The sequence below is a fragment of the Bufo gargarizans genome, chromosome 9 (assembly GCF_014858855.1).
Source record: "Bufo gargarizans isolate SCDJY-AF-19 chromosome 9, ASM1485885v1, whole genome shotgun sequence".
In the NCBI taxonomy this organism is placed as follows: Eukaryota; Metazoa; Chordata; class Amphibia; order Anura; family Bufonidae; genus Bufo; species Bufo gargarizans.
Genome location: NC_058088.1, coordinates 117,577,729 through 117,601,248, shown reverse-complemented (window position 1 = coordinate 117,601,248; position 23,520 = coordinate 117,577,729). Strand labels below are relative to the sequence as shown.

Genomic DNA, 23,520 nt, shown 5'->3' with positions numbered 1-23,520 from the left:
GGATTGTGTGTACTCCTGTTGGCATGATCAATGCCAGTGCGGGACATATGGCCCTCTTGTAGGGAATACAGTCGTGTGAAAGAGGCCTTAAAATGAGTTTTCTCATCTCAGACAATAGGGGCATATCGCTTGTATATGCCCCCATTGTCTTATAACTGCTGTTCCCCGCACCTATATTGAGAACTGGTCCCCGAAATTGGAGTATGGCGCAATGCGCATGTTCTGCCGCCCTCCATTCTTCTCTATGTGAGAGTTGTGGATTAGCAAACAGTGGTCGACGGACCCCATTAAATCTGGTGTCCTCCAGCCACAGCGCTACCTGCTCCGTTCTCAATATAGGTGCGTGTCCCATCGGTGGTACCCACACCTATCAGACAATGGTTGCATATTCAAGCAATATGCCACCATTGATTGGGATACCCCTTTAACAGCAGTTAGTCCCTTGCGTGTCCCTTGTGGTAATCACACTAGTTATGTCATAGCGTCATAGGGAAATCATTAATCAAACTGTTAAATTACAATTTATTAATGAATTCCTGATGATGCTGATGGACCGTGACTCCCACAAGGGCTCAAATGAAAAGGGGCAAGATTGAACGACGAACAAGCCTTTGCTGTTCATGTGGCAATCATAGGGTCTGCGATCAATAAAGAGCCAACAGATCGCTCATTACTGATGGTATTGTTCATGGTTCACCTTTGGCAATAATGTCGTTTAGGGAAAAAAAAATACCAAGGGCTTTTCAATAAACGTACAGTAGTGACCCTATGGTAGTTGTAATGTCACCACAGCGGTAGTGCCAAAGGGTACTGTTACCCTGTACCGGCCAATGAAAACACAAATACATCGAAGTTAACTATACATTTTTTTATTTTTTTATAAATTACAATATATCCATAAAAAAAAATATATATATATATATATACATACTATACAAAAAAATAAATTTTTTTAGTGGAGTAGGACTGTCGGGTAGGTGGTTTGAGGTTGGCAATGGTAGCCCCCCTGTCCTCTTTATTCTCTGAGCTAAAAATACAGTCCACAGGAAAGGATGCAGGTTGAAATTGTGGGTTGTATAAGGGTCTGAGGAGGAGGGTACCCGAGCATGTGTAGAGGTGGTGGGGAAAATGGTGGGACGGAGAAGTAGAATAAGAGACAGAAGGGAACACATGCCCGGGGGCTGGGAATGGGAAGGTTGTCGGTAATGGTCACTGGTGTGGGATGGGGTTGTGGGGGCCGTGGCCAATTTCTGTGACACATTCTCTAAGCATGATATTAAACTCATGCAACTGCTCGGGCGTCATTGAGTCCACCAAATTGATTATGCTTACCCCATAATGGTAGTTAGGGCTGCATTGGATCGCCGACTCTGCTCCCTCCCAGCGGCGAATCAAGGCAGCACTAAACTCCTGATATTCGTCCAAACCTTCTACAGTGTTGGAAACAACCTCTACACGGGCCACATAATCATTTTGCTTTGGCCTACCGGATCTCTGCATGCTCAGCAGGGCTCTTAAATTTTGATGTCAACCTAAGAGCCTCTGTTGAGCAGAGGGATCCGGTAGGGGACCCGGATTCTCCCGAGCAGATGCATGAGGGACAGGAGGTCTGGCGTTGGCGATCCATTCATTTTCCGCATCAGGAGGTTGTTCAGTCTCCAGAGCGCTGCTCTTAGTTCTGTATGAAAAAAATGAAATAAAAATTTACCTTTAAAAACACCATCCATGTCCAATGCTACGTCTACATTACACCATAAGTTGGCTGTCCAAAACAGGGTAGCCAAACGCTCTGCTGTTACAGACAGTCCCTTAAATTACATTTCTTTAAAAAATATATATAATTTACCTTCTTTGTGCCATTGTGCGTCGTCGTAAACCAAGGCCGCTGTATATGTACTCCCTGAGGTTGCGCCGGACCCAATCGGGACTGAACCTCCTTCTTATAGTCCATCCTGAAGCCGTCCTGGATAGATCAGCAACGCGTTGTGTAACCTGTTTAAATGTTGGAAAAAAAAAACATAACATGATGTAAGGTTAAGAACAATATGAATGTTTAAAAAAAAAAATTGCTGTTCTTACAACATATCTTCTGAGACACCGCATTTAAATCCCCCCAGGTCTCAGAAAGGTCAGAACATATGTCCCTCTATGGCCGTGTAAGCGGTGTGTAGGAGATACGGTCACGGTGTAAGCAGTGTGTAGGAGATACGGTCACGGTGTAAGCAGTGTGTAGGAGATACGGTCACGGTGTAAGCAGTGTGTAGGTGATACGGTCACGGTGTAAGCAGTGTGTAGGAGATACGGTCACGGTGTAAGCAGGTGTGTAGGAGATACAGGTCACGGTGTAAGCAGTGTGTAGGAGATACGGTCACAGGTGTAAGCAGTGTGTAGGAGATACGGTCACAGTGTAAGCAGTGTGTAGGAGATACGGTCACAGTGTAAGCAGTGTGTAGGAGATACGGTCACGGTGTAAGCGGTGTGTAGGAGATACGGTCACGGTGTAAGCGGTGTGTAGGAGATACGGTCACGGTGTAAGCGGTGTGTAGGAGATACGGTCACGGTGTAAGCGGTGTGTAGGAGATACGGTCACGGTGTAAGCGGTGTGTAGGAGATACGGTCACAGTGTAAGCGGTGTGTAGGAGATACGGTCACGGTGTAAGCAGTGTGTAGGAGATACGGTCACGGTGTAAGCAGTGTGTAGGAGATACGGTCACGGTGTAAGCGGTGTGTAGGAGATACGGTCACGGTGTAAGCGGTGTGTAGGTGATACGGTCACGGTGTAAGCAGTGTGTAGGAGATACGGTCACGGTGTAAGCAGTGTGTAGGAGATACGGTCACGGTGTAAGCGGTGTGTAGGTGATACGGTCACGGTGTAAGCGGTGTGTACAAGATACGGTCACGGTGTAAGCGGTGTGTAGGAGATACAGTCACGGTGTAAGTGGTGTGTAGGAGATACGGTCACGGTGTAAGTGGTGTGTAGGAGATACGGTCACAGTGTAAGCAGTGTGTACGAGATACGGTCACGGTGTAAGCAGTGTGTAGAAGATACAGTCACAGTGTAAGCGGTGTGTAGGAGATACGGTCACGGTGTAAGTGGTGTGTAGGAGATACGGTCTTTTAATTCTCCATTGTCACAGTATTTATAGTTAACTAATCAGTATTAGTTACAGTCACTCACATTGGTTGAATTGGCACATGGATACACATGTGAGCAGTAACGCCACGTCAAGGCTTCAACCCTTGTTACTGACCAATCACACACCATGCTTTTCATTCATACGCATTTGGTATTCCAGATGTTTTGGACTACACCTCCCATAATACTTTACCAGCATGATGGGAGATGTAATTCACAGCATGTGGACGGCCTATGGTTGCCGACCTCTGAACTCGCGGTGATCACAGTACACAGGAGCAGCTCGTCACCTGTCAGATGCCCCTTCAATGCTCCCGCCAGGGCGCAGGCCTCAAACATGGGCTTCTTCATTCCACTTCAGGTACTTCGTGTTCCATAGGAGAACATGCTGGTCAGAGATGTGACACAAAAAAAAAAATTAAAATTGTTAGAGCAAATGGCAGAACAGACGCAGTGCAGCAGACTGACAGTGCACATATACACAGCAGACGGACGGTGCACACATACACAGCAGACGGACGGTGCACACATACACAGCAGACTGACGGTGCACACATACACAGCAGACTGACGGTGCACACATACACAGCAGACTGACGGTGCACACATACACAGCAGACTGACGGTGCACACATACACAGCAGACTGACGGTGCACACATACACAGAAGACTGACGGTGCGCACATACACAGCAGACGGACGGTGCGCACATACACAGCAGACGGACGGTGCGCATATACACAGCAGACGGACGGTGCACATATACACAGCAGACGGACGGTGCACATATACACAGCAGACGGACGGTGCACACATACACAGCAGACGGACGGTGCACACATACACAGCAGACGGACGGTGCACACATACACAGCAGACGGACGGTGCACACATACACAGCAGACTGACGGTGCACACATACACAGCAGACTGACGGTGCACACATACACAGCAGACTGACGGTGCACACATACACAGAAGACTGACGGTGCGCACATACACAGCAGACGGACGGTGCACATATACACAGCAGACGGACGGTGCACATATACACAGCAGACGGACGGTGCACATATACACAGCAGACGGACGGTGCACACATACACAGCAGACGGACGGTGCACACATACACAGCAGACGGACGGTGCACACATACACAGCAGACGGACGGTGCACACATACACAGCAGACGGACGGTGCACACATACACAGCAGACGGACGGTGCACACATACACAGCAGACGGACGGTGCACACATACACAGCAGACGGACGGTGCACACATACACAGCAGACGGACGGTGCACACATACACAGCAGACGGACGGTGCACATATACACAGCAGACGGACGGTGCACATATACACAGCAGACGGACGGTGCACACATACACAGCAGACGTTGATTACAGAATCCAGTGAGCGACGGATCTGGTGGCAGATGTGTGCCTCTGGATGGGGGCCGCTTCTCATCCTTCTCCAAGTGACGAGATGGCTGCAGTTTCGTAGTATTTATTAAATTAGGGTTGTACACATCTAACACACAGGCCACAAATATAATACACTGCCCCCCAAAATATGCTGCACATACATCCCCCAATATACTGTACCGCACAGACAGCCCCCCATATACTGCGCAGACAGCCCCCCCATATACTGCGCAGACAGCCCCCCAATACACTGCGCATACAGCCCCCCCATATACTGCGCAGACAGCCCCCCCATATACTGCGCAGACAGCCCCCCCATATACTGCGCAGACAGACCCCAATATACTGCGCAGACAGATTCCCCCATATACTGCGCAGACAGCCCCCCCCATTTAATGCGCAGACAGACCCCCAAATATACTGTGCAGACAGCCCCCCCATATACTGAGCAGACAGCCCCCTATATACTGTGCAGACAGCCCCCCCATATACTGCGCTGACAGCCCCCCCATATACTGCGCAGACAGCCCCCCTATATACTGTGCAGACAGCCCCCCATATACTGTGCAGACAGCCCCCCAAATATACTGTGCAGACAGCCCCCCAAATATACTGTGCAGACAGACCCCCCCCCCCCCATATACTGCGCAGGCAGCCCCCCAAATATACTGTGCAGACAGCCCCCCATATACTGTGCAGACAGCCCCCCAAATATACTGTGCAGGCAGCCCCCCAAATATACTGTGCAGACAGCCCCCCAAATATACTGTGCAGACAGCCCCCCAAATATACTGTGCAGACAGCCCCCCAAATATACTGTGCAGACAGCCCCCCAAATATACTGTGCAGGCAGCCCCCCAAATATACTGTGCAGACAGCCCCCCAAATATACTGTGCAGACAGCCCCCCATATACTGTGCAGACAGCCCCCCAAATATACTGTGCAGGCAGCCCCCCAAATATACTGTGCAGGCAGCCCCCCAAATATACTGTGCAGACAGACCCCCCCCCCATATACTGTGCAGACAGACCCCCCCCATATACTGTGCAGACAGACCCCCCCATATACTGTGCAGACAGACCCCCTATATAATAGAACCTATATATAGGAGGACAATCAGTCAAGAACCAATATGAGAATAGCTCCTGCAAAGGGTTAAAAGTGCTTTTGGCATGGATATTCATGCTTACCCTCGGCGCTTGCGCACTGGGACGTAATTTTCCCCTACCATCACATTGCGCAGGCGCGTATATCGGGTGGATTTTAATGAGTTAACTGCGCTTGCGCACTGACCCGTGATTTTTCCCTACCTTGGCTCCCAGACGCATGCGCAGGTTCCCGGCGTGCTGCTAAGTTCAGCCTTGAGCTTTTCACTAGAGTGTCCTTTTGGGCATGCGCAGATGGAGAAAAGTGAGACACGCCCCCCGACGTCATCGCTCATGCGACAGGAAGTCAGAGGGTAGGGAAATCTCACGAGGTAGGGTAGTATAACGCGTCACCGGGCGCTTCCTGGAACCACTTGGTCATGTGACCGGGGATTGATCACGTGCTATGTCATGTGACTAGGTCGGATGACGCAGAGTGACGCGATTAGGCATCCGCACTCTATCTGTGTACAATTGACATCGTATATTGAGCAGATAAGTAAATGGTAACTCTGTGACGTTTTTGTGCACACACCATTGAACAGCTGAGAATATTTTTTGGGTGATATCTGACCAAGAAAGCTGATTCAATGTATGCGAGTCAACATCTTAATGAACATTGATTGGAACTAGACCTGGGCTGTGCTTTTTGTATGAGCCTGGACTATGATCATACTGGTGTTTACTTGATACATTTGGTCTGATTGGTGACCCGGAAACTTGTGGTCACAATAACTTTGGGCTGACTTGATTATAGCAGCCTTAAACTTGACTGATTTATGATTGATGTATACACTTAGATTGGATGGTGACCTGACATTTAGTGGCCACAAACCCACAATCTGAGACACTTGATTAGACTGGTGACAAGATATCTTGTAGTCACTAGCAACTTGGGTTGACTGCACTGTATGGACCTGGTGTACATTTAATTTGTGTCTCCCGTATACACTCCACTTGAACAAGTGACCTGTTTATATAGTGGTCACATATATAGGAATTAGTCCCCTGAGGAATTGTTAACCATCGAGGAAACGCGTCGGGACATTTTGTGATAGTTTGTATCAAGGGATCTCCACTGACCCCAGAGTGTTGTGTGCATCTAGTGTTGCAGGCTAAATTTAGCCACATTGCGACACAGCATAGTCAACCTCAACTTCTTTGTCAGTCTTCTTGCTCTCCTTAGCTGATAGAATAAGGTCCTATGGATCCAAATAAACTCTGTCGGACAAAGCTGGGCAGTCGGACAAAGCTGGGGCACTATAGAAGGCCTTATTTCTACTAGGGGCCCTATGGGGGCATTATTATTGAGCATATATTAATGGGGTTGCTATTGGAGGTACCATAGGGCAGTGTTTCTCAACTCCAGCCCTCATGGCCCACCTACTGCTCATGATTTGAGGATATCCCACAAAATGAAAACCTGTGGTTACTCCTGATGCATGGACACTAATTCTATTATCTGCTCAATACTAAGGAAATCCTGAAAACATGACCAGCAGATGGACCCTGAGGACTGAAGATTAGGAACACTGCTGTAGAGAATGCTATTACCATTGAGGACAGTTTGGGAGCATGTTATTATAGGGGACTATTTTGGCTCTACCACAGTATTGGCAGTAGCAGCAGGATGGCAATGTTGAGGTACCAGGAGGGGAGGATGATAGTAAAGTGAGGAATCTAAAAAAAATAAATCTGTGAAACTCTGCAGAGACGAGACGCGGATGAAAGAAGGTATCATGGTGGTCTTATCTCCGAATGAAAACGTTGAGAAAAGAGTCTACATCCCAGGATGTAAATTTAGGGAAAAAATGGCAGTACTGTCGGGGGGGCTAAGATACAACCACGCTTTATTTTAGCATAAAACTACACATAAACAAAGTGATCGGGTCTTGGGTTAACAACGCGTTTCATCAACGCTCTGTCGGCCTCTTCAGGCTGACCCACAGGAGTGGCACGCATCATAATTTAAACAGAAAAACAGGAAATGATCTCATTAGATTGACAGGTTCAGTCCACAGATACATTTAGTAGCATATATAATTAAAAAGCTAAATGAAACATTGTGCAAATATATTATATACAGGCAAATAACTGATAGATATGAATATATATATATATATATATATATATATATGTAATCCAAATAAATATAACGCAGCACTCCTTAGATAAAAAGTGAAAAAATAAAAATTTTATTCAACTCTCTCACAGAGCCATTGTCAAGCCAAGTGAAACACATAATAAAGTGACTGTGCATATATAGAAACATTTCATGAAGTAATCAGTGCTAATTTCCTGTTTAATTCCTTACTGGTGCATATAAAAACTCCATACAAAAACAATTCATTCTCTTGTGACAATTTATAGTGCAGCAACCATCGGATCCCCCCAGGTATAGTGTATCATATTTCCGTAATTGTCTTCAATTTCATAGTGCTTCATGTACTTTATACTCATGTTTTCCCAAATAGTGATAGTAATTAAAACATCCATGGCTTGCTTCAACATAATTCACGCCTGTAAGCAAACCGCAAGACAGGAATCCATAAAATTCTGTTACCTTATGCTCTCACCTTTTCTGTGTCGCACAAAGACACGGTGGTTGGAACCAAAGATCTCAAATTTGGACTCATCAGCACAGATTTCCACTGGTCTAATGTCCATTCCTTGTGTTCTTTAGCCCAAACAAGTCTCTTCTGCTTGTTGCCTGTCCTTAGCAGTGGTTTCCTAGCAGATATTCTACCATGAAGGCCTGATTCACACAGTCTCCTTCTAACAGTTATTCTAGAGATGTGTCTGCTGCTAGAACTCTGTGTGGCATTGACCTGATCTCTAATCTGAGCTGCTGTTAACCTGCGATTTCTGAGGCTGGTGACTCGGATGAACTTATCCTCCGCAGCAGAGGTGACTCTTGGTCTTCCTTTCCTTGGGCGGTCCGCATGTGAGCCAGTTTCTTTGTAGCGCTTGATGGTTTTTGTGACTGCACTTGGGGACACTTTCAAAGTTTTCCCAATTTTTCGGACTGACTTTCATTTCTTAAAGTAATGATGGCCACTCGTTTTTCTTTACTTAGCTGCTTTTTTCTTGCCATAATACAAATTCTAACAGTCTATTCAGTAGGACTATCAGCTGTGTATCAACCTGACTTCTCCACAACGCAACTGATGGTCCCAACCCCATTTATAAGGCAAGAAATCCCACGTATTAAACCTGGCAGGGCACACCTGTGAAGTGTAAACCATTTCAGGTGACTACCTCTTGAAGCTCATCAAGAGAATGCCAAGAGTGTGCAAAGCAGTAATCAAAGCAAAAGGTGGCTACTTTGAAGAACCTAGAATATGACATATTTTCAGTTGTTTCACACTTTTTTGTTATGTCTATAATTCCACATGTGTTAATTCATAGTTTTAATGCCTTTAGTGTGAATCTACAATTTTCATAGTCATGAAAATAAAGAAAACTCTTTAAATGAGAAGGTGTGTCCAAACTTTTGGTCTGTAGTATATATATATATATATATATATATATATATATATATATATATATACGAAAAATGGCGGCACTGACTGCAAATGGAAAAAATGGGTGCACGTTCCAGGGGAATCGACCTCTTACCCCAATCAATGGATCCAGAAAAAGGACGGCACTCCGGTCTTGAAAAAAGTAAAATTATTCTTTAATCAACCTTGCGGTACAACGTTTCGGCTCCAATACTGAGCCTTTCTCAAGCACAAATACAAATCAAGTGTCTGCAGTTATATAGGTGAGTTAATTGAATTACAAGTCATGTGATCACTACACGTTCCACCCCAAGGGGCGTGTTCAAAACTAACAAATACATAAACATGGTTACATAAAATACATGTGCAAAAAATAGAGCAAATGTCATCAATTACATATATCTGATATTGACACAACGTAAGACATCAATCAAGTGCGTGCATCAGACATTTGCAAACTATGGTGAAAAAAAGGGGGAGAAGGGCGGACCCATCGGCTGCACACTTATACAAGTACACAGTCGGTGGATGCGCCCAAAACGTGTAAAACATACCGAGGGAGGAGCTGAGAGACGAGTCAGAGGACACATTTGAAAAAATTGAAAGCCACAGCTGTGCGATCGCTGGATCCTGTGTAAATTGAAAGCCACAGCTGTTCGATCGCTGGATCCTGTGTGTAACTCACTGTTGTATCGGAACGGCCTGGCACCAGGAATGGGATGGTATCTGTTGCCGGTCGCCATACGTCATCAAAGGCCGACCTCCGCTACGTCACCACAGCGTCATTGCGTCCGGCCTAGGTGCATCACGGTGCATGTCCCGTTCACGTCCCATCTCGGGACGCCATCTTGAAAACTGGAAAGATGCCCTTTACCCATATCTGGACACCCACATTAAGGTACATCAGGGTATAGCAGACCAGACCAGCACGGACAGCCCGGAAACCAGATTGTCCTCATGCCATACCTAGATTGGAGCCCACCATCACAACAATAAACGTTATGTGTAGGGGGTTATCCATCACAGGTGTCCGGTCGCTTACATACCCAAGAGGGTTCTCCTCCAGTTTGTACCCAGGTGTTGCAGGGAGCAAATCTAAACCAGATAGATGATAGAACAACCGTGACACCGTGTCGGCCCAACTGTGGTGCCCCTGGTGCGTGCCGGATCGAACAGTGAAAAGTACCCACATGTAGGTACAGCATAGCTATCAGAGGTATCAACCTCCTGTATATGATAATGTGTCAACTTCATCCTCGAGCTCCACCCCTCCGTATGGTAAGTGCTGGTGATCTGTGAACAAAAAGAAAAGGAAAAAGAAAAAAGAGGAAGAATCAAATTTACTGTTGATTCAACAGTTTTTAAATAAATACATATTCTGCGTGTACACAAACACACCTAGGCATAATCTACATGCCACAGAGGGCAAGTCACTCATCACAACACCTCTCCAAAGTTGAATTCTATGTTCAATCCATTGGGTTTAAGGCTGTTAAGCCTATGGATCCAGCAGAGTTCCCTATGTTTGAGTAGTTTAGACCTGTCACCGCCACGTCTGGGCTGGGGCACATGGTCGATGATCCAAACCATCAGATCACCCTCCCTGTGCCCAGCCTCAGAAAAATGTTTAGAAACCGGTAAATCGAGGTGTTTCTTCCGAATGCTCAGGCGATGATTATTTAGGCGGGTCTTCAGGTCAGTTGTCGTCTCACCAACATAGAGTAGTTTGCAGGGACATGAAAGCACGTAAATAACGTAGCTAGAATTGCACGTGAGATGGAACAGTATACCGTAAGATTCACCTGTGCGAGGATGTATGAATGTTCTCCCTTTGCGCATGTACCTACAATTAACGCACCCCAAGCAGGGGAAACATCCCAGGCCCGGCTGCGTTAATGTGGCTTGTCTGCAGGACCCAAGGAGATCCCAGTGTTTCTTGACAACCCTGTTGATGGATGGGCTGAGTTCATTATACACTGACACGAACGGAATCCTGGCTGATCTCTTCACAGTCTTCCGCTGGGTCAGCAATGTATCCCTCTCCATACTGCGTGCCTTGGCCATGTGTTGATCTAACAGGCGTTTAGGGTATCCCCTTTCACGGAATCTCATTGCCATGGACTCCAGGGTTGTGTTAGACTTCTGTTCATCAGAGACGACCCGTTTTACCCTCAGAAACTGTGAGAAGGGAAGTGACTGCACCATTCTCCTGGGATGGGAGCTGTTGTAGCATAGGAAAGTATTAGTGTCCTTGTTCTGAAACCCGCAGACAAGGGTGGAGCTGTTGTGGTGATGGACACCAATAAATATACACAAGAGGTCATGCGACAGCTTGGTGACCCACATGTCTACAAAGTCTTGGACTCTGACCCAAGGTTTAAAATAGCTGGCATCATCCGCAATCGTCTAAAGGATGCTATGGCCCGTGAAAGGGGATACCCTAAACGCCTGTTAGATCAACACATGGCCAAGGCACGCAGTATGGAGAGGGATACATTGCTGACCCAGCGGAAGACTGTGAAGAGATCAGCCAGGATTCCGTTCGTGTCAGTGTATAATGAACTCAGCCCATCCATCAACAGGGTTGTCAGGAAACACTGGGATCTCCTTGGATCTTGTTTCAAGGGGATACCAGAGTTTCAATGCCCACCTTTATTCTCCTACCGCCGGTCAAGAAATCTTCGTGACCAATTGGTCAGGGCTGACATTGGCCCCAAGGGGTCCTGCAGACAAGCCACATTAACGCAGCCGGGCCTGGGATGTTTCCCCTGCTTGGGGTGCGTTAATTGTAGGTACATGCGCAAAGGGAGAACATTCATACATCCTCGCACAGGTGAATCTTACGGTATACTGTTCCATCTCACGTGCAATTCTAGCTACGTTATTTACGTGCTTTCATGTCCCTGCAAACTACTCTATGTTGGTGAGACGACAACTGACCTGAAGACCCGCCTAAATAATCATCGCCTGAGCATTCGAAAGAAACACCTCGATTTACCGGTTTCTAAACATTTTTCTGAGGCTGGGCACAGGGAGGGTGATCTGATGGTTTGGATCATCGACCATGTGCCCCAGCCCAGACGTGGCGGTGACAGGTCTAAACTACTCAAACATAGGGAACTCTGCTGGATCCATAGGCTTAACAGCCTTAAACCCAATGGATTGAACATAGAATTCAACTTTGGAGAGGTGTTGTGATGAGTGACTTGCCCTCTGTGGCATGCAGATTATGCCTAGGTGTGTTTGTGTACATGCAGAATATGTATTTATTTAAAAACTGTTGAATCAACAGTAAATTTGATTCTTCCTCTTTTTTCTTTTTCCTTTTCTTTTTTCTTTTTTTTCTTTTTGTTCACAGATCACCAGCACTTACCATACGGAGGGGTGGAGCTCGAGGATGAAGTTGACACATTATCATATACAGGAGGTTGATACCTCTGATAGCTATGCTGTACCTACATGTGGGTACTTTTCACTGTTCGATCCGGCACGCACCAGGGGCACCACAGTTGGGCCGACATGGTGTCACGGTTGTTCTATCATCTATCTGGTTTAGATTTGCTCCCTGCAACACCTGGGTACAAACTGGAGGAGAACCCTCTTGGGTATGTAAGCGACCGGACACCTGTGATGGATAACCCCCTACACATAACGTTTATTGTTGTGATGGTGGGCTCCAATCTAGGTATGGCATGAGGACAATCTGGTTTCCGGGCTGTCCGTGCTGGTCTGGTCTGCTATACCCTGATGTACCTTAATGTGGGTGTCCAGATATGGGTAAAGGGCATCTTTCCAGTTTTCAAGATGGCGTCCCGAGATGGGACGTGAACGGGACATGCGCCGTGATGCACCTAGGCCGGACGCAATGACGCTGTGGTGACGTAGCGGAGGTCGGCCTTTGATGACGTATGGCGACCGGCAACAGATACCATCCCCTTCCTGGTGCCAGGCCGTTCCGATACAACAGTGAGTTACACACAGGATCCAGCGATTGTACAGCTGTGGCTTTCAATTTACACAGGATCCAGCGATCGCACAGCTGTGGCTTTCAATTTTTTCAAATGTGTCCTCTGACTCGTCTCTCAGCTCCTCCCTCGGTATGTTTTACACGTTTTGGGCGCATCCACCGACTGTGTACTTGTATAAGTGTGCAGCCGATGGGTCCGCCCTCCTCCCCCTTTTTTTCACCATAGTTTGCAAATGTCTGATGCACGCACTTGATTGATGTCTTACGTTGTGTCAATATCAGATATATGTAATTGATGACATTTGCTCTATTTTTTGCACATGTATTTTATGTAACCATGTTTATGTATTTGTTAGTTTTGAACACGCCCCTTGGGGTGGAACGTGTAGTGATCACATGACTTGTAATTCAATTAACTCACCTATATAACTGCAGACACTTGATTTGTATTTGTGCTTGAGAAAGGCTCAGTATTGGAGCCGAAACGTTGTACCGCAAGGTTGATTAAAGAATAATTTTACTTTTTTCAAGACCGGAGTGCCGTCCTTTTTCTGGATCTATATATATATATATATATTTAAAAAGGGCAGCAATATATTTTTGGGTGACAAATTATAGTTAAATAATAAAAAATTTAATTAAATAACCAAATAAAAAAAATCAAGATAGCTGACATAAAATCAGTATTTATAATAGAAAACTGTTAAAATAATTATTTATTCTTCTATAGTGAATATTTTTATTGATCTATAATAAGCGCTTGTGGTAGGAAGCCTGAATACTACTTATTTAGTATGTTCTATGACTTCATTGAGACCTTCAGGTACCAGGGTCTGCAGGCGAAATAGTATTCTTTAATTACTAATTGTTGGAATCTATTTTTAGTGTTTGGAGGAATCCAGTCGATCATGGCAAGACTGAGAACAGATATATCGCGATTGTGCTGTGTATCAATATGTCTAGAGACACTATGGTGTTGCTTTCCGTTACTTATATTGCTTCTATGATTTTTTAATCTGGTTCTCAGACACTGATTTGTTCGTTTTACATATTGCTGGTTACAGGGACACGCCAAAAGATAGATAACAAAAGATGATCTGCAGTCCAAGTGTGTTTTATTTTTACATTTTCCCCTGTGATAGATGAAGTAAAATCTGATTGTCCAGGGGGGATGTTTCTGCGGCATAAACATCTTGTATGTTCACATCGGTAGTTTCTGATGGAATCCTGAGGATTTTTGGGCATGTTTATTTTGTATTAATTTATTTAGAAAAATTCCCCATGCTTAGTGACAAGATGTTTTTTAAGGTTATGTTTCTGTATGTGCTATTTGATTTCTTTGGTAATATTTTTTTCAGAATGGGGTCATTTAGTAGAATGTTCCAGTTTTTTATAAAGATTTTTTTTATTTTGTTATGAGCAGTGTTATAGTTGGTAATAAAATTATATTTGAATTGGTATTCATTTTTTTTTGTTTTTGTTATTTTTTTACTCCCTTTTTTTTTTACAGTCATTTTGAGTCAGGAAACACTTTTTTATATACTGTGGATAAAATTTTTGATGGGCATTTAAAAAAAAAATCTTTTTGTAGGATTTTGGCTTGTTTGGGGAAATCTTCAGTTGTGATACAATTTTTCCTTATCTGGCGGTATTGTCCGTATGCAGTATTTTTCAGACATTTGTGGTAATGGCTGCTTTGGAAGTGTAAAAAACTGTTTGTGTCAACCTATTAAAAGTGTGTTCTGGATCCAATTGTGTTATTGTCGGACCAAAATAGTGCGATGTCTAGGAAAACAATTTCATCTCTAGAAAAATTTGGGCAAAAACGGATGCCCCAGGAGTTGCTGTTCAGTTCTTCTACAAAGTAAAGGGCTTTTTTTTGGTGTGCCTTTCCAGATGAACAAATCATCTATGCACCCTTTATAATACACAATGAGGAGAAAAAAAAGTCAGGGGACTGTGCAATGTGTTGTTGTTCGAACTGGTCCATAAGGAGATTGGCATAACTTGGTGCCACTCACGTGCCCATAGCACAGCCCCTTATCTGTTGGTATAGAGCAGGGATGGCCAACCTGCTGCTCTCCAGCTGTTGCAAAACTACAACTCCCAGCATGCCCAGTCTGCCTTCAGCTATCAGGCTACAGCAGGGCATGGTGGGAGTTGTAGTTTTATAACAGCCACAGGTTGGGCAGCCCTGGTATAGAGTGTCATTGGATGAAAAAACATTATTGCAAAGAATGAATTCAATTCCTTTGAGAAGGAAGTGAATCTGTTCAATGTTGAGTCTGTTGTGACTGATTAGAGCTTCTTCTACTCCTTTTAGTCCTAATTGGTGTGAGATTTTAGAATATAGCGAGGTGACGTTAGTCACCAACAGCCACAGAAAAACAAAATGAGCACCTAAAAATATTCAATCTATCCAACCACCTCCTAAATAACAGTGAAATAAAATTAGGTCAGGGCTTATCTTTTTGTCCGAGCACCCCTCGTAGTGTTTTTACATTGTTTTTGGATTTAAGTTCCTACATCAGAAAGCTTATATTAAATCGAGATTTTGAAAGAAAAAAAGAGAGGCAACTCCTTAAATAGTTCTTTCAAAGATAACTCCTCAATTAGTAATTCCCAAAGTACCACTACAGAGTTTTTTCATGTACCAAACAACACACATGGGCTAGGTCCTTCTGTATTCTCTTCTATATCACAGGAGAAGTCACTGGATTGTAAGAGGTATGTAGTGCTGTATTCTCCTGTATATTTCGTAGTGATGTACAGTATGTAATGTCCATCTAAATATCTGTTTCACGGTAGGGTTGGGTGGAGTGTGGATTGAGAATTTGGCTCACACTACTGCAGCCTGGCCCCAGACTTTAGGTCCCACTGTGTGTGTTCTGAATTCTGGGGCCTCACACCCATCTGCTACATTATCTGTACTCATATTATCTGTACACAGAGTTATCAGCGTGTTATCTGTGGTGTTACATAGAACTGCAAGTGACATCTACTACATTATATGTAAAAAGAGGTGTGTCCACAGGTTGGGGGCGCAATACTTGGCTTGCCCCGGGTGCTGGCAATCCACGCTACGCCACTGCGGCCAGGTGCCGGTGGTAATGCACTGCCAGCATCTGCAGCATATAGAACAGGATAAGCTCAGGATTCCGCTCCATACACCTCTTGTACCCCACTGACGTACCATTGCATCAAGGGGCACAAAGGGGTTGAAATCAAGCTGCCAGATCCTAAGAATCACTCCAGATATAAAAATGTAAGACTCAGAATAATACCAGAATTTGTGTATTGATGATCAGTTACATGAGTTCCTCATTGATTTGTTCACATCCCTATTACGACAGTAACCAGAGATTTCCTGATTTGACAGGGTTCACAGAATCACAAACCTAAATTCCCTTACTCATCTAATCCCTTTCCTGTATGTTTACAGCTTTGAAGATGCTCTGTTAAAATCTACAAAAAAAGCGAAAAAAAGACATCCCAAACTGCTTTAAACAAATTTCTGTTTTTGATGATCTGTCTCCAGCAACTCTAGCTTGTCACAGAGCATTCTCTAAATTTACAGAAATACTCAGAAGCACAGCATCGCATAGAAATGTGCCTTTCCTATCAAGCGTACTGTATCTAAAAGTAGAACTCATGTTTTATCTTCTCCCAAATATGCAGCTTCTCTAAACAAATGGCCTCTAGATCTACCACAAGAGGGAGCCAACGTTTCACGAAAAATTAAACCTTCTACCATTGCTCAATAATGGACTATGGGGGGGTTTACCAAATCGACTCCAAGGTCGACCTCATAACAGAACGGAGTGAAGGTACAATACAGCAGAGCAGAGAGCTTTCTACAGTCCTCTTTTTCATACAAGCAATGTATCTGTCTGTGTACTGTCCATTTTTCTTTACAACATTCCAACAGAGTTGTTATCATCTCACTCGTAATGAATAAATATAGTCCAGCTCCCCACTCCTCAGACAGGTATTCCTTGAGTGCAGAGAAAAACTTCAGAGGCAGGAAGAAAAGTGGAAAACAATATCCAGTACAGCAACAGAAATCCTGAATAGACTTCTCTATTCAATCGGATAAAACATCCAGCATGGCGGTACAGAGGTATGCTTACATGTTTTCAGACCAAACGGTACGTAGTCATTATCTCACTTGCTATTTGTTACTGTTTGACTACTTCAGTCAGGTTAACTTTGTTTCAGTTGTTGACACCCCATGACCTGATGCTACTTGCATGCGGCTAGGCAGGGTCACTTAGGCCTTTTTCTGATGAACGAGTGTCGCGCTGCGGACTCACAGCGCAGCACCCGGCCTGAATTTCCAGCACTGACAGGGCCGCATAGCATTATATAGACTTATGATGCTATGTAACCCATGCAGTTCTGGAATGTATTGGATAACACTGACATAACTCTAAGGGTTACATAGCATCATAAATCAATATAATGCTATGCGACCCCAGCAGTGCCGGAAGTTCAGGCCGGGAGCTGCGCTGCGAGTCTGCAGCATGACACTCGCTCGTCTGAAAGGGGCCTTAGAACCAAGACTGTTACTCAAGTCAGTATAAGCCTACTTTCACATTAGTGTTTTTTGCGGATCCGGCGTAGATCTGCAAAAACTCTTCTGTTACAATAATACAACCACATGCATCCGTCATGAACAGATCTGGTTGTATTATGTATTCTATAGCCATGACGGATCCGCCATGAACACCCCATTGACTTACATTGTATGTCAGGACGGATACGTTTTGCTCCGCACCAAATGGTGGACAGAAAAACGCTGCAGGCAGCGTTTTGGCGTCTGCCTCCAGAGCACAACGGTGACTGAACGGAGGCAAACTGATGCATTCTGAGTAGATCCTTTTCCATTCTTAATGCATTAGGGCAAAACTGATCCGTTTTGGACCGCTTGTGAGCCCATGACGGATCTCAGAAACGGAAAGCCAAAACACTAGTGTGAAAGTAGCCTTATTTGTTCTATTAGTTTCCCATAGTAAGCAACATCTTTCTCATATGTTGCTTTGTTACTGATAAAGCAGGGTTGCCACCCAGAATTTTCTTTTTTCTGGACAACTTATCCCAAAATCAATATTTTCTAAGGACAAATTGGAAAACCATAATGAATGATAAAGATTCTAAGTAATACATGTCTTTGGCTCAATATAGTGATAAACCTCCTTACCAGCATTAACTGTGAGATGTAAAAGGATGATAACTACCATCAAAATAAACTAGTTAATCTAGTCCCACAAAAAATATTGTACAGTTTTCAAACCAGCGCCTGGATCTGAATACTTTTGTAATTGCATATAATAAAAAAATTTGCATAGCCACTGAATTATTCAATAAAATGTATCTGTATAGCACTACTTGCTGTTCGTTTTCTTATTTCTTTGTCCTGCTCACTGAGAAGGCCGCACATGCTCAGTTTCAGCCGTCACCTGCCTCCTGACCTGTGATAGGGAGAGCATGAACACGCCCCTGTGCTGCAGCAGAAAGGACACTCCCCTTGTGCTGTCAGCTTGATATAAATCTAGCAATGAATGTGGAGATCTCTTGATCCATGTGAAGTAAAGGGCTGGTTAAAAAAGATTGTCATGTACTATATGACACCTCATTTTCATATTTAACATTAATCATGGAATAACCCCTTTAAGTACTACCAGCCTCAAAAAAATTGTGGGCACATCTATTTTCTTTTCACAGACAGGAAAAAAGTCATTTATTTTTCCGGACTGTCCAGAAGTTTCTGTACGGTTGGCAACCCTGTGTTAAAGTGATACATGCACTGATAATATTTCTGATAAGATTGGCTTATTCATTCACCTGGTTTGTATACATACATGACGAACTTTGTTACAGTAAGCCTTAACTTAAGTACAAGGTTAACTTTCATTTTTACCATTCTGGCATCCAACAGCCATAACTATGAATTTTCCATTCACGTAGCCTTAGAATTGTATTTTTAATGGCACCATCTAATTCACTACAGCTTGTATTGAAAAAGGGGGGGGGGGAATCTTTGCAGGGGGAAAATCTATTCTGCCATGTTTTTTCCATTTTACTGTGTTTACTATGCACTGAAAATGACATATGACCTTATTCTGTGGGTCTGTACAATTATTGCAATACCACTTTTTGATCATACGGTATCAGCTTTTTGTCCACTTATGCAATTTTTTTTGGGTGGGGGAAACATGAACAAAACAGTAAATTGGCCATTTTTTCATTACAGTGTTCACCATGCACAATCTGTCAGCAGATTTGTACCTATGAAACTGGCTGACCTGTTACATGTACACTTGGTAGCTGAAGGTATCTGTGTTGGTCCCATGTTCCTTTTTTATAGCAGCTTCTAACCCCTGAAGATGCCATTTACTCAGCAAAACGTGTTGAGGGAGTCTATTGAACGGTTTTAATAATCAGAAAGCACTTAGAAGTTAGGGTCCCTGCTATACCGTTCCAGGCAGGAATTAATGGGAAAAAAAAAAAAATGTATATATATATATATATATATATATATATATATATATATATATATATATATATATATATATATATATAACTGGAGAAAGGATAGTAGCTAATGGCATTAAAGCTGATAAAGTAAGGCAGGTAGTGAATGGCAACATTTAGGCAAATTCGGCCAATAACAGGGACTGAAAGAAGCTAAAAGTCTGATAGTTAAAAGAAAGACACAATTATACTGCTGTCTGAGTGAATCTATAATAGTGGTCTCCTATAAAGATATAAATAGGTACAAACTACAAACTGAAATAGTGGAGATGGTATGAATACTAATACTCTCACTATATATGTCACGGTGGTGAGTGGGGAAAACCCCCCACCGTGCAATAGCTGCTGTTGCAACGCCAGATAGCAGGGAACAGGGAGCTGGTCACCTCCTCACGCAACCCTAAGCGCTCTCCCTGGACTCCTAGCGTATGAGCCGCCTCATAAGGTAAGGGGGCTCATACTCTCCAACCTAGGACCCTGCTATCCCTGCTACACCCTAGGCCTGATGACAGGGCAGAGAATGCCTGTGCATCCTCGACACGGATGACTGGCGTCTCCAGAGGCCCAGTAGCTGACAGGGTGCAAGGCAATGGGGGAAGCCGTACGGCAGGTAAGACACAAAGCACAATAACAATGTTATCTACTCTTACCTGCCGCAGCCAAGATGGAAAGAGGCTCCGGGCTTGGAAACCCACGGTCTTGCCTTCGCTTAACCCCTCCGGGTAAGCACGCCCTTTTCAGAGCCATCACACACCATAATCAAACCTCTCAGACAAAACCCACACCACAACTACATACACCAGGTGGGGAGAGGAATGACAAACACACCGGAGGGGACAACAGACACAGCAAGGGAAACAGAATAATAAATAAGGGTGGCTCACACAGACAGGATTACAAACAGCCCAGGAGCAGAGCTCCACACCAAGCTGAGCCAAATCCAAACTGAACCCTCAGACTCCAACACACCAACATATAAGGAGGCCTGAGGTCACACCCACACAGAGACACACCCAATGTTCACAACACACAGAAGGGGATTAACCCTTCCAAAACCAATGGAAGGGAGGACAGCAACTAAAAGGGGAAGTGCATACAACTCAAACCCTGTGGACAGCAAACAGGGAATGTGCACACATATAAAACACGTTGCCAAGGGCAACCGCACGCATGACTGTTGTCCGCGACAACCGCACCTGAGGCAACCACTAAGTGCCCCCAGCTGCGGTTGACGAACTCCAAAACGCGGGCAACCGCATGCGGCTCCCAAGGAGTCACGACCAAGACCGAGGGTCGTGACAATATATCAGTAACAACCTTCAGTTCTATAATACTCCACAGATATAGTAGTTGTATAAAATAAAGCTAAGTGCTGACTGGATTTTTTTGTGATGGTCACGTACACTACACACAGGGGGGAGGATAGTGACCACTGCGCTCCACCCTTACCCCTGGCCCTGCCTACTTGCCTCGCAAGCCCTAATGACAGGGGACAACTAGACGGCAATCCCTAACTTAGAATACGTGCTGGGAAGACAGACAAGACAAATAACGGAATGTGAACGGACTGGGTCAGAACCAAGAGAGCTACGCAGTACAAAGGGTTAAGCAAAGAATGGTCAGGAGAAGCCGGGGTCAAATACCAGGAGAGTAGAGAAGTACCAGAGGAGTCTGCAAAGAGTAGTCAGGTGGGAGCCGAGGTCACAATACAAGGAGGGATGGGCAGTACAGGAGGAGCAGGCAGAGGATCATCAGGGAACAGGATCAGGTGAGTAATCAGTAGTCCAACAAATAGCCAGGAACCTAGAATTAACAGGCAACCTGTGGCCAGCAGGCTGCCTGTATTTATAGTGGGGTCTGAGGGTCATGTGACGAGGCCAGTGTCACATGACCGACAGACAGACTAGTCGAGCACCGAGTGATCAGCTCGGCGCTCAAGGCAGACCTAGGAGCGGGGAGCCTCCCAGCCAGCAAAGCCACCCTGGGAACGAGGCCAAACACAGATCCTTGCTCCCGAAGCTAAGCAGCAGGTCTGCGGCTGATGGGAGACCGAGTGCGCCTTTGGCGCCCCGTGACATTTTTATATCACAAAGAGCACCTTTCGTTTCACACTATTTATTTTAGAGATTTAATAATAGAGGTTAATTTTTACACTGAACAAAAATATAAACGAAACACTTTCAGTTTTGCTCCCATTTCACTTGAACTAAACTTAAAGATCTAAAACATTTTCTACATACACAAAAGACCCATTACTCTCAAATATTGTTCACAAATCTGTTTTAATCTGTGTTAGTGAGCTCTTCTCCTTTGCTGAGATAATCCATCCCACCTCACAGGTGTGGCATATCAAGGTGCTGATTAGACAGCATGAATATTGCACAGGTGTGCCTTAGACTCCCACAATAAAAGACCACTCTGAAATGTGCAGTTTGATCACGCAGCACAATGCCACAGATGTCGCAACGTTTGAGGGAGCATGCATTTGGCATGCTAACTGCAAGAATGTCTACCAGCGCTGTTGCCCGTGCAATGAATGTTCAATTTCTCTACCATAAGCTGTCTCCAAAGGCGTTTCAGAAAATTTGGCAGTACATCCAACCGGCCTCACAACTGCAGACCACGTGTAACCACACCAGCCCAGGACCTCCACATCCAGCATATTCACCTCCATGATGGTCTGAGATCAGCCACCCGGACAGCTGCAGCAACAATCGGTTTGCATAACCAAAGAATTTCTGCACAAACTGTCAGAAACCGTCTTGGGGAAGCTCATCTGCATGCTCTTCGTCCTCATCGGGGTCTGGACCTGACTACAGTTCGTCATCGTAACTGACTTAGGTGAAAAATGCTCACATTTGATGGCGATTGGCATGTTGGAGAGTGTGAGGATTATGTATTATTGTTCAATGTCAGCCATGTTCCCACACCAGCCATCTGCTTTCAGATAGCAGAGGTAGTGAACTCCACAGGGGGGCCCTGCTTCAAAGCCCAGCCAAATGGCAGAGAACTTATTGCAGGCCACCTTTGTTTACAATTTCTCACCTCCATACAGCCAGCCAGGAACCCAGCTAATGGAACAGGAAAAACCTCCCTGCAGGGGGTCTAGGCCATTTCCCAGTTTAATGAACATTATCAGACATCATGTAACCAGCAGATCATAAGGATTTATGAATTTCCCGTCCATCACAGACATAAACCAGATACACAATTGTGTCCCTGTGGCCACGATGAACAGGCCTGTGGTCATAGTTTGGTGGTGGGATGCCAGGGAGGGTATATATACATATCTCCCCACAGAAACCAGATAACCGAACTATGCTCGGACTCTACTGGTAGTCAGAACCCAGGTGGATCCATGGGTCCCAGAACCGCCTCCCTGCGACATTCTGGTCTGGAGCCATGAGCCTGAATCGGTTTTGGGGCTTATTTGCTGCCAGTCCCAGCAGAGGGGGAGTGGACCCCCTACAGACTACAGGTTGACAGGCTTGTGCCAGCAAGCGGGCATGTCTTAAGGCTTCATGCACACAACCATATTTTGTTTCCATGCCCGATCCGTTTATTTTTGGTGGATAGGATGTGGACCCATTCATTTCAATGTGTGCTGTCCGCATCAGTATGTCCGTTACGTTGCTCCACAAAAAAAATTGTGCATATCCTATTTTTTTCTAGTTTGCGGACAAAGATAGGCATTATTACAATGGATCCGCAAAAAAAAAACGGATGCCAATACGGAACGTCATCCTTTTTTTTGCGGATCCGCAATTTGCGGACTGCAAAACACATACGGTCATGTGCATGTAGC

General features: G+C 44.7%; 1 long non-coding RNA gene across 2 annotated transcripts; it reads right to left on the bottom strand.

Moving 5' to 3' along the window:
* Nucleotides 1–1,618: 1,618 nt before the first annotated feature.
* On the bottom strand, nucleotides 1,619–4,771 carry LOC122919517. 2 transcript variants are annotated; one of them, XR_006386797.1, is made up of 4 exons: nucleotides 4,528–4,771; nucleotides 3,427–3,524; nucleotides 1,847–1,992; nucleotides 1,619–1,678 (listed from the first exon to the last, which is right to left on the bottom strand). It is a non-coding gene; the product is annotated as an uncharacterized LOC122919517 (long non-coding RNA). The 2 variants fall into 2 exon arrangements; XR_006386796.1 differs by lacking the exon at nucleotides 4,528–4,771 and having other exon boundaries at nucleotides 3,383–3,440.
* Nucleotides 4,772–23,520: the final 18,749 nt, after the last annotated feature.